This window comes from Panthera leo, chromosome A3, assembly GCF_018350215.1.
Source record: "Panthera leo isolate Ple1 chromosome A3, P.leo_Ple1_pat1.1, whole genome shotgun sequence".
In the NCBI taxonomy this organism is placed as follows: domain Eukaryota; kingdom Metazoa; phylum Chordata; class Mammalia; order Carnivora; family Felidae; genus Panthera; species Panthera leo.
In genome coordinates this window covers 103,052,807-103,065,448 of record NC_056681.1, presented here as the reverse complement: position 1 = coordinate 103,065,448, position 12,642 = coordinate 103,052,807, and positions in this window count along the sequence as shown.

Here is a 12,642-nt window from a genome sequence, read left to right as displayed (position 1 = left end):
ATGTGATAAAGACAATTATAGTAACTTAAGAAACGTCATCAAGGTCAAGCCCACGGGCTATAGAAACCAGGGTATGACACTCATAGTCCTGGATGTGAGATGTTTACAGAAGGACCTGGCCGCTCAGAACCAAAAGCTTACAGAGGTGGCCCCTAAAGCATCCTTGTTTCCCTGATCGCCAGGGAGGTCTGTCTTAGTGCTGGCAATCGTCATTCTTACTGATCTCCAAACTATTTAGATTTTTGATCATCTCTCAAGGCAACAAATTCCAAATATTGACCAAGTTATTTATCCCAATTTTACCTTTTTAGACCGTTCAGGGCCGGGGTAGAGATGAATCGACAAGGTGGCATTGATGTTGTCCTTACACTTTGCCCTCACTGCCACCACCCTGAATCCTGCCATTTCTTGAGCTCCTACAGTGCCAAGCGATATATAAAGCCCTCACCAGCCTTAACCCTCAGATTTGGATAACAACCCGCAAAGGCAGGTCCTATCACCATCTTCACCTTACCCATGAAGACTGCCAGGTTCAGAAAGGGCAGAGCCTTGTCCAGCATGCGAGTAGAGTAGGGACTCTTGGCCGCACCCCCTATCTCCAGGGAGAAGTGGAAGACTGAGTTCAGTCCCCACACTAGTAATTTAATCAGGCGTGCCTATGGAGTAAAATTCCAGACCAAACCTGAAGCCACGAGGCAGTTTCCTGGATGGTGGACATATCAATGTGCTGGGAGGGCAGTGCGTCCTCACTCTACCAGCACAGAAACTTCTGCACCTCCCCAGCACCCAGACCTTGTTGCCCCGTATGTCTCTTCACCTGCCTGATGAGTGGTATCCTTTATACCAAAATGGCGATTGTAAGTGTAGCACTTTGCTGAGCAATGCCATGTGAGTCATTCTAGCAAGTTATGGAACCTGAAGGAGGGACCGTGGGAACCCCCAGATTGTAGCCAAGTTGGACAGAACTGTGAGTGCCCTAGCGAGCTGGAACTTGTGGCTGGTATCTGAAATGGTGGGCAGTCCCATGGAACTGAGCCCCTGAACCTGTAAGGTCTGCACTAATTCTGGGTAATGTCAGATTGAACTGTAGGACACTTAGTAGGTGTCAGAGAATTTGTGTTAGAATGGATCTGCCCTCCACCCTACCCAGCCCCTGGATGAAGTATCCCAATCCTGTGCCTTAGCCTCTACTTCAACACTTTTTCTGATCATACACCTGTTTTTCAATGCAATAGTAACCACCACACACCTTCTCCAGCTCAGATGCTTCCTGGTTGTGTTCAACATGGTGCCAGATGGTTAAAAGGAGGGTGTTAACTGGGCAATGTTAGCATGAGGGGCAGATAACCTAACACAGTCTTGAAAGATTCATCACAACAATGGGATGGACTCAGGCGGCTCAGTCGGTTAAGCATCCAACTTCACACCAGGTCATGATCTCACGGTTTATGAGTTCGAGCCCTGCGTCCGGCTCTGTGCTGACCGCTCAGAGCCTGGAGCCTGCTTCGGATTCTGTGTCTCCCTCTCTCTCTCTCTCTGCCCCGCTCCCACTCATGCTCTCTTTGTCTCTCAAAAATAAATACATGTTAAAAAATTTTTTCTAAATAAATAAAAAAATAACATGATGGGCAGAACAGATGTGAGCCTCATTCAGTAGTATGTGCACTGACCATCACTGCTAGCATCATCGTTTCACAAATGTTTAATGGATTACTTTCAAGATTAGCACACATTGGTAATGAATTAAAGACACGGGAAGCCTGCTCCCATTTTGAAAGTTTAGTTCGCCCTGGATGCTTCCCTTCTACTCTCACCGATGTTAACCACATTGATGATGGGGTCAGCGGGCCCCTTAAATCCAGTTTCCCTTTCTTTCATAAAACTAGAGGCCAGTGATGGGGATTTGTGTTCTTTCCACAAATCTGTTGGGAAAATGCACAGCTTTACTTAAGACCTTGTTTTTTTTTTTTTTCTTTTGAAACCCAGCATGAGATTCTCTATCTTATTTTCTTAACTCAACACGTAAAATTCCCCATGTCCCTAATGTTCCCTCCATTTCCCCAACAAACTGAACCGAAGGTTCCTCCAACAAAAATACTACACTGCAAGTTTACATTTCCAAATGACTTTCACACACGTAGCCCTTTTTGTTTTCTTTCCAGAGCAGAAGGGCTATTGTAATCTTCCTTTTTAAATATGAGAACACTGAAGTCTCAAAAGTGGTAGCAGGCATGTATAAAACACTTATCCTGCGTGGGCTGCAGTCATTTCCATGTATTTTCCCATTTGGTCCTTTCAACATCCTAGAAAACCAGTGCTACTAGTGACCCACTTTACAGGTATGGAAACTAAGGTTCAAAGGAGCCAAAGAGATTACCTGAGACCACATAGCAAGTGAGAGGCTGAGCCAGGCTTCCTACCCCCAAGCGCATAAAGCCACCTCCAAGGGCTCTTGGGTACCCAGCTAGGGTATAAGCTCTAAGGACAAGCCCCACCCTGCCTTGTTCCCTTGAGATAACACAACAAATCTTGACTTGATGGTGTGAGAATACACCTTCCGTGTCTGTGTCAGTTTCTTCCCTCCTCTGGCACCTTTCTGCTACTATCCTTCCTTTTGAGGTTGATAGAGTCAAGTCAGTGGGTGGCAAACCCATTATTCTACCCACTCCTCAAACTCCTGACCTCCTCCTTCTGCCTCTCAAATCTCCTGCCTTCTTGTTCCATTCTCTCTCCTGGCTCTCCTGATGCAAGGATCACTCCTTCCCAGCCTCCCTCCCTGGCACCTCCTCATACCAGAGGTCCAGCTCATTCTCTGCCCCTCTATACTCAATCCACACCATTGCCATCTCTTCGACCACCATTTCCGGGTGGAAACTGCAGGTTTCCAGGGGCCAGGCTAAGGCTTTCAATTCATCATGTGTTTGGACAAATTACTAGATGCACAGAATGAACCCAGTAAATATTTGTTTGAGTCATAAACCCATAAGCAGGAGTAACCAATGGTTTAAATGAGTAAGGCAATGAAACCACTAAGAACGGCTGAATAAGAACTATCACTATTCCTAGCAGGGTGCTAAGCATGGAACATGCTTTTACATATTCAATACTCACCAAAATGCTAGGGTAGATGCCATGATTACTCCCATTTTGCAGTTGAGAGAAGCAAGTTTTAGGGAGCTCAGGTGGTTTTCCCGAGAGGATGTAACTAATAAATAGCACAGCTATGACCCCAGGTGAGTGCCTGACTCCACCCTTCGGCTCCTCTCCCCAGTAACTCACTGTGTGCCCTTGGTCAGTGTCCCTGCCCCGCCAGTCCTCAAAGACCCCTCTACGAAATAAAGGAATTAAAGGAGGTGGTCACCAAACCCACCTCAACTTGAAAATGGTGAGGGCCCCTGTAGGGTTCTCCCATTTGTGACATGTGCTCTTCCAAAGAAAATCACAGAGCACAAGATGGTGCTCATTTGGGGAGGGTGGCTGAAGGGATGGGAGAGGGAAAGACAAACTTCTTTTCTCAGGGATAATCATTTCTAAGTCTCGCTTTCTGTCATTTGTGCAAAACAGTATGTGGTTTGGGCCAGAGAAAACATCTGAGAGCAATGGATCAGCTCAGAACCACAGACCCAAGCTGCTGGAAGGTTCCTGTAGCATCCCACCTGGATTCCAACTCCAGGCTGGGCCGAGGCCTTGAACCACCAATGCTACTGCCCTCTGGCTTCCTAGTTTCTAGAGCTCCTCCAGCCCCGGGAAGCCCCTTCCTACCCTGTCTTGAGCTTCTTCTTTCCCTGACTTTCCAGGCAGCCTCTGGTTCCCAGGAGTCCCAGAGAGGACTCAGGCTCTCACCCAGCACCTGCTTCTCTTTCCCTTAGGTTTTGGCATCTGGAGAAGTCACTGTCCATGTGGCTGCCTCCTGCAGCTCCAAGAGTGATGAGGTCCCAGAGAGCCCATGGAAAGCGAAAGGTGGACCTAGGTTTGCATTTCTCTCCTGCAGAGTAGAGCCCAGGGTGTCCCAGCCCGTTCAGGCTGCTGTAACAGAATACCATAGACTGGCAGTTCAAGCAACAGAAATTTATTTCTTGCTGTTCAGGAGGCTGGGAGTCTGAAGCAGCAGATCTGGTATCTGTTGAGAAGATTCTCCCTGGTTTGCAGACAACTATCTCCTCGCTTTGTCCTCACATGCCAGAAAGCGAGCAAAATCATGTCCCTGTGCCTCTTCTGAAAAGGACACTAACCCCATTCACAAGGGCCCCACCCTCACGACCTCATCACCTTCCAAGGGCCCCACCTCCTCATACCATGGCATCTGGAGTTTAGGCTTTACTGCATGTAAGGGGGGCGGGGCACAAACATCCAGTCCATAGGGAGGGGCCATCAGATGACTGTTGGTGTTCACAGCCCTGACACTCGGCTTCTGAGTCAACCCAGAATCTGCCAGAGAAGGTGGAGCTGACAGGGCAAACCAGGAACCTCTACGGGGCTCAGCCCTGATGAGGGCGAAGTGCAGACCCTCCCGGGACCGGGACCGGGACTGGCAGTGAGGACAAAGAGGCCTCAGGGAAATCCAGGCCGCAGCCACCCCGAAAGGCCACCCCTGCCACGTTTCATGTGTGCAGTCATCCCCTAGGAAGCAAGGATTCTGGAGGCGGTCCTCAGGACAGGGATACCAAGAGCCCTCCACAAATACTACTCACCAGGAGGATAAACAGGAATTGGCATAATAAGAGCATCAGTGGCTTTGAGCACAGCCCAGGCGACAGGCAGGGCTGGGGGCTCCAATCTCCTCCTCCCACCTCTGCTGCTCCATCATCCTGGGGGGTCCTCAAATGATTTGCTCGAGAGTCATATGAAGGTTCAGTGAAGGAATCCGCCTACAGCGTTGTTCATAGCTGCTCTCCTCATCACGATCACAACAGCTCGGAGGACGAAGAACAGAGAGCAAAAGGACAGTTGTGATTTGTAACTGCACAAAAGTACGTGTTCGTGGGTGACGAGCCCTGTGCCTGCACACACTGAACTCACTCCAAACGCTGTCTCCTTCTGTCGGTCCTCCCCACATTCGTCCTCCTGGAGTCGATACCTTTGTGAAAGCCAGACGCACAGCAGGAGGAACTACATGGAACACAACCGTCACTCCCCAGGGCCCTATTTGCCAGACAGGACATAATCCCTCTCGTTCTTTCCATCAACGTCCGAAGGACTGAACGTGGGATCTTCACTAACGAATGATGGCCAAGCAGTACCTGGACCCGTGCCTCCTTCAAGACCATGTCTCTCATTCTTGCAGACTTCCTTAAGCTGTATTTCTCTGCTTACTGGAAGGGGGAATGAACCAGGAAAATACGCTTTACCTTTGGAGAGGATTTGCCTAGGGGGTCTGAATTTTCCACTCTACTTTTTAAGTTGGGAAACTGCCCTGGCCAAGTCTTCTTCTTTAAAGGCATCTGCCCAAATGTGTGTCCCGAGAAGCTTGGCTCTTGGAAGAGCGTGAGGAAAAATAGAGTGAAGATTCTGGAAGAGACAGGCTAGAGGTTGATAAGCCTGTCCATGGCCTGGGGTGGGGGAAGCAGTTTGAGGCTGCCTCCCTCTCTCTCTCTCTCTCTCTCTCTCTCTTTCTTGCTTGGTATTCTCTCTCTCTCTCTCAACAAATTAAATTAAATTAAATTAATAAAATAAAACTAACAAAATAAAATGCTCCCTCCTCCCCGCACCCTGCCCACAGCCAGTGGTCTGAACACAAATTGCTTTCTGCCCTGGGGAAAGGGCCTTGAACTTCCAGCCTACCAGAACCATCTCAGACCAGGGCTCCTCCTCAACAGATTCTTAAAGGTTTGCTGGTGGGGAAAATAGATCTTCATCAAGCAACTCCTCTTTAGACAAAGATACTCCAAGATGCTTTCTGTACCTTCACTTGCAGACAAGAAATCATTCATTGGATAGAACAAAGAAAGCCAACCAGACCCCTGGAGGCCAGATACTATTCCCAAATGTGTTCATTTGACCTGCATAGTCTTATAATTTTTTTTAAATTTATAAGTGGTCAACGTTTTACAATCAGGCATTTTTGCATTTTAAAAATTCTGATTATAGCTTTGGAGTCAGGGGTCAGAAAATCTGGAAACAATAGGCTCTCATTTTCCCATAGCAAAGCCTAGCTGGAGCTGAGTGGCTTTGTTCCGCTGATATGGGGCATGAGCTCTGTGTCCCCCACAGCACCTGGTCCCCCCTGCCTGACAGTTAGCCCTCAGAGGTGCCCACTGCCACTGCCACCTGCCTCTAGGCACGTGAGCTCGCACCCCCCAGAAGCAGACTTTGGAGCTTGGTTCTCTCCATTTTATATCCCTCTCTTGCCTCAACTTCCCTATCCTCACCCCTATATCCATCTAGTTGTCCCTCAGAGCAAAAAAAGAAAGAAAACATCAGCTAGCATCTGGAATTTGAGGAATGCCAACACAGAGTTTCCATGTCTGACACAGCAATGCAAGGAATTATTATTGACTAATAATGAAGGATTTATCATCAGCGCTAGGCCTGTTTGTAAGCCTCAGACCTGTTTCTGTGCTGGATTTGATATGTTTCATGTCTAATGAGAGTATATATTTTCCCCCAGAGAGGAAAATTTCAAGGGAGGGAATTATCCAATAAGACTCTCCAACACTTAACTATCCAAAAGAGAGAAGACTCATGCCATTGATCCCTAAGGTAAGATGTGTCAGAAGGGAGTGCTGAGACATAAAACCTCCCAGAGACGTCTGCCTGGGCCTGGCATTGGAAGGGAGTGACTGGGCAGTGGGCTGCATACGGGGAGAGAATGCTTGTCATCACACAGAGTCTGCAGGAAAACTTCCTAGCCTCCTCAACTGTTCTTCCTGAACTTAGACTAACCTAATCTCACCCAGAATATACTTGGAAACAAGACAATGTTTGACCCTGCTGCCTTCCAGTTTTCCTTTCCCCTCTCACATCCTTCCAGTTGCCATCTATGATGCCAACAAAGACCGTGGAGTCCTGTCCTCTCCCCACACCACCCAAGGCAACTCTGCTCTCTAACGATAAACAAATCTACCATACCCCTGTTGCCATGACTTAAAGTAGTTTTTAAAATCTGGAACTCTTCAGGGGGCATTTTGTGAGGAATCCGAATATGAAAAGCAAATAATGAGGATGCTCATGATGGAAGCGTGAGTGGAAGAGGAAGGCCCAGGACCCCATGTGCTTAGTGAGCTGCATATCCCCACTTCTACCCCACCCTTCAGGGGTTCATCAGAGGCTGAGGTCTTCGCAGGTTTAATTTGGAAACCTTTACTATGATGTCTTATCCACATGTGGGATGAGGGTGGTGACAGTGTTGTTAGTGGTGGTGGTGTTACCATTAATGGCCCTGGTGATGGAGGCAGTGATGGAGGTGATGGTAGTGGAAGTGACGGCAATAGTGGCGGTAATGACAAATAGTGGTGGTTGTTAATTCTAGTGGAGGTGGTGGACGTGGTGATGGTAATGGTGGCTGGAGGGGGAGTGATAGTGGTGATGGTAGAGGTGGAGATGGTGGTGGAGATAATGGTGATGGTAATGGTGGTGGTAATAATGGCAGTGATGACGGTGATGGTGGTGGTGGTGGGGGGGATAATGGTGATGGTGGTGGTGTTGGCGGAGGTGATGGTAGCGATGATGGTGATGGCGGTGGTGATGGTGGTGGTGGTGTTGGCGGAGATCATGACGGCGATGATGGTGGTGGCGGTGATGGTGGTGGTGGTGTTGGCGGAGATGATTGTGGCGATGATGGTGGTGGCGGTGGTGATGGTGGTGGTGGTGGTGGTGGAGATGATGGCGGTGATGATGGTGATGGCAGTGATGATGGTGATGGTGGTGATGATGGTGATGATGGTGGTGGCGGTGATGGTGGTGGTGGTGTTGGCGGAGATGATGGCGGCGATGATGGTGGTGGCGGTGGTGATGGTGGTGGTGGTGTTGGCGGAGATGATGGCGGCGATGATGGTGGTGGCGGTGGTGATGGTGGTGGTGGTGTTGGCGGAGATGATGGCGGCGATGATGGTGGTGGCGGTGGTGATGGTGGTGGTGGTGTTGGCAGAGATGATGGCGGTGATGATGGTGATGGCAGTGATGGTGGTGGTGGTGGTGGTGATGATGATGGTGGTGGCAGTGGTGGTGGTGGTAGTGGTGTTGTCGGAGATGATGGCGGCGATGATGGTGGCGGTGGTGATGGTGGTGGCGGTGTTGGCGGAGGTGAATGGCAGCGATGATGGTGATGGCGGTGGTGATGGTGGTGGTGGTGTTGGCGGAGGTGATGGCGGCGATGATGGTGGTGGCGGTGATGGTGGTGGTGGTGTTGGTGGAGATGATGGTGGCAATGATGGTGGTGGCGGTGGTGATGGTGGTGGTGGTGTTGGTGGAGATGATGGCGGCGATGATGGTGGCGGTGGTGATGGTGGTGGCGGTGTTGGCGGAGGTGAATGGCAGCGATGATGGTGATGGCGGAGGTGATGGCGGCGATGATGGTGGTGGCGGTGATGGTGGTGGTGGTGTTGGTGGAGATGATGGTGGCAATGATGGTGGTGGCGGTGGTGATGGTGGTGGTGGTGTTGGTGGAGATGATGGCGGTGATGATGATGATGGCAGTGATGGTGGTGGTGGTGGTGATGATGGTGGTGGCGGTGGTGGTGGTGGTGGTGTTGGCGGAGATGATGGCGGCAGTGATGGTGGTGGTGGTGTTGGCGGAGATGATGGCGGCGGTGATGGTGGTGGTGGTGTTGGTGGAGATGATGGTGGCGATGATGGTGGTGGCAGTGGTGATGGTGGTGGTGGTGTTGGTGGAGATGATGGCGGTGATGATGATGATGGCAGTGATGGTGGTGTTGGCGGAGATGATGGCGGTGGCGGTGGTGATGGTGGTGGTGGTGTTGGCGGAGATGATGGCGGCGGTGATGGTGATGGCGGTGGTGATGGTTGGGTGGTGTTGGCGGAGGTGATGGCGGCGGTGATGGTGGTGGCGGTGGTGATGGTGGTGGTGGTGTTGGCGGAGATGATGGCAGTGATGATGGTGATGGCGGTGATGATGGTGGAGGTGGTGACGGTGGTGACAGTAGCAATAGTTATAGACAATATTACTGAACCAAGGGTTTATTGAAATGGTATTAATTTCAGGCACTATGGTAGGGAAAATAAGAAGGTAAACTCCTTTTTGAAAAGCATCATCTCCCAATTTTTTTTGTATTCCTCAATGGTATATAGGCAGACAAAGGCACGTGGTAGATACCCAATAAATGTAACTGGAGACTTTCATGTCTGCAAGGAAACAACTGATCCAGAAAATTCTGTTTGGCTATCCCTAAGCCCAAAAAGGCACATATTAGAAGAAAAGAATAATTGGATAAAGGTATTTCAATATGAAAGAAAGCGGACGAGTAGGGTATAAAGAACCCCTACAATTAGATACCAGCTCTATCCGGGAAGAAAAAGGAAATAAGAAAGCTATTGTGTGTTGAGTCCTCACTGACTCTTAGCAACCTTGCAAGGCACGGTGACTGGCATCTGCACAAAGAACTGAGGCCCCCACACCAACGTTTCTGGAGCTGTTGACACCACAGCCCATGGGCCTGAGGCAGACTCCAGCCAGTCTGGCTCTCTCCAGTGTGCGGTTCTGGAACAAGAGTTTGAAATCAGCCAGAGGAATCCAAGAATTCCATTTAATGGCCTTTTCTGAGCCATATTAGGCACAGAGGACAGTATCAGTTGTGGTCTTGCTGCCATGCATGAATATGCCTGACAAGGCTTGTTTTTCCTCAGTGTTTAGAAACTTCACAGCCGAGACTGACTTTTGCCTTACATTTCACTCTGAACAGATTGTGGCTAAGATGCCCAGTGCATAGTTCGGTAGGTTGCACCTAGAATGTGCTGCAAAGTACAGAACCAAACTTGCAGGAACAGTGTGTGTCCAGCACATGGCCAGGCCGTGCTAGAGGAGTCACCTGCGCCTGTTTTTGGTGCTTCCAAAATCCAAATAAACCTCTTGATTCTTCCCCTACATCACCTCCAACCACCAAGTCATGTACGTGGGTGTTCTGGGCCCAGTACTCCCGACCTTTGAGGGTCCCACTCTTCTCCGCTATTTATTTGACTTTTGTGACTCTCTGTTTTATTCACAAAAGAAAATGTGCAATATTTGATTTTCTGTTTACTTTAGGTTGATTTTCATGTGATGAAGGCAACACATACTTACTGATGACATTTTGGAAAATATTAAAAATTATTTTTTTTAATTTAAATCATGCCTAGACTTACTATCGGTAGACAAGCACAGTGAGCATTTTAGTGTTTCAGCTACTGCAGGGATGTGTGAGCAGACACGGGGTGGGGGCATTTTGGGGTTTTAACAGAAGCAATTTTGTATCTTCTGTTTAATTTAAACTTAAGTCGCAAGCATGTTCTCAAACCATCCAATATTTTTTAATTAGTTTTTGAAACAGAGAGAGAGAGAGAGAGAGAGACAGAGAGAGAGAGAGAGAGAGAGAATGAGCGGGGGAGGGGCAGAGAGAGGGAGACACAGAATCTGAAGCAGGCTCCAGGCTCTGAGCTGTCAGCACACAGCCCGACATGGGGCTCGAACCCACAAACTGCAAGATCATGACCTGAGCCAAAGTTGGATGTTTAATGGACTCAGCCACCCAAGCACGACAATTATTGATGATATTTAAAAACAGCATACATTTAGCCATTAAATGACCATCAGGTCCTCACTATTTGCCATGCACTGAGGTACCATACCAGAGTGTTGACACCAGGGTTCACAGGCAGGGCATCATCCCAGCCAGCCAAAGGCTATAACTGGAGGTCCCCCTGGGTGCCCAGCCGTTCTCACACCCTCCCCATGGTACCTGCAATAGGACAATCACAGTACCTGCCGGGTCATCCAGTCCATTCTTGTCAAGCACTTAAACCAGCACTTGCCTCCCAGAGACCCCATCTGTTATTATGGTGTGTCCTCCCAGGTCCTTGAGCATCCTCTCTTTCTGTCCTTGGGAGCTGCCCTGAATGTCCTTTTATAACAAGGTCTGCCTTCCCTGGGAGTCTGGGAGGGAGTTCCACATAGACTTAGCTTAAAGCTCACCTCTGCAGAAAAGGCCTCGGAGTCACTTCCCTCCCTGAGTTGCAACAGCAAGAACATCCTAAGAGAGGATGACAAGCGTGGGGCCCCTGGGTGGCTTAGCCAGTTAAGCGTCTGACTTCAGCTCAGGTCATTATCTTACTTTCATGAGTTCGAGCCCCGCGTTGGGCTCTGTGCTGACAGCTCAGACCCTGGAGCCTGCTTCGGATTCTGTGTCTCCTTCTCTCTGCCCCTTCCCTTCTCTTTCTCTCTCTCTCTCTCTCTCTCTCTCTCTCTCTCTGTCTCTCCCAAAAATAAATAAACATTTTAAAAAATTGGCCAAGATGGCAAATGCAGTCAGGAGACTTCCAAGGAGAAAAAGGTAAAGAATTATCACTCTAAAGAGATAGAGGGGAAGGTGAAAAACAATGATTTAAGGGAGCCCCAAATAAAATGGGTAAGAATGCAAATCCTAGGTAAGGTTATATGAGATTTTTACCTTTTTCTTGGTGCTTCGCTGATTTTCATATTTTGAAAGGTAGACATGCATTGTGTGCATCATCAGGAAATGTAAACCTAAAAATATATATAATAAAGACCTGTCAATTCAAAGTGAGTGAAGTAATTTTTATGGCAGCAAGATTTTCCTTACCTTTCCTTCCTAACACTTTGATATAAAAGGGGAACTGGAACCCTAGTCACCTATATAGAACCAGGTGCCTGCAAAATTGCATTGGTGCAACAAATTAACCCAAGTCGGTTCAAGTTCACAAAAACATTTTCCATCTACCAGGGGTGCCCCGTGACGGAGTCCCAGCCATATGGGAAAAAAATGGTTTGGGCTGTGTAATCACAGCTAGAATAATCACATTCTGTTTTTTAAAAGTATATACATCTTTTTCAGTTCTAAATCAGCAAATGCAAATGTGAGAATGCCAGCGTATCTACACTCCAGCCCTTTAAGAGTGAGGACGGGCCTCAGGAAAATTCATGACAGTGGTTCTGTTCTGAAATGGAAACAAATAGAAGCTTTGCCTTGGGCTTTGGTGGGTGGCCTTACTGTCCTTTCCCCGCCAAATCTAGTCCTTTGCTTCCCTTGTCCTCAGCAGTCAGGCAGGGCTCACAGGACATTGCCCCAAAGCATGTTTCTCCTTCTACCTAATGATGCTGAGTCATGAATGGACAGGTGAGGAACAGGAAGAAGCAGCCTCAGGGGTAGAGGGACCAGGATGCTGTTGCCTTGGAAACGGAGCCACCTGGTTTAAGTAGCTGATAAACCAAACACGGTGTGATTACTCTGCACTGACATGAGCTGATTTGCAAAATGCAAAGTGGTCATGTATTATGGATACAAATAAGTCATTCACTGGGGCGCCTGGGTGGCTCAGTCAGTTAAGCGTCCGACTTCGGCTCAGGTCATGATCTCGCGGTTCGTGAGTTCAAGCCCCGCATCAGGCTCTGTGCTGATGGCTCAGAGCCTGGAGCCTGTTTCAGATTCTGTGTCTCCCTCTCTCTCTGACCCTCCCCCGTTCATGCTCTGTCTC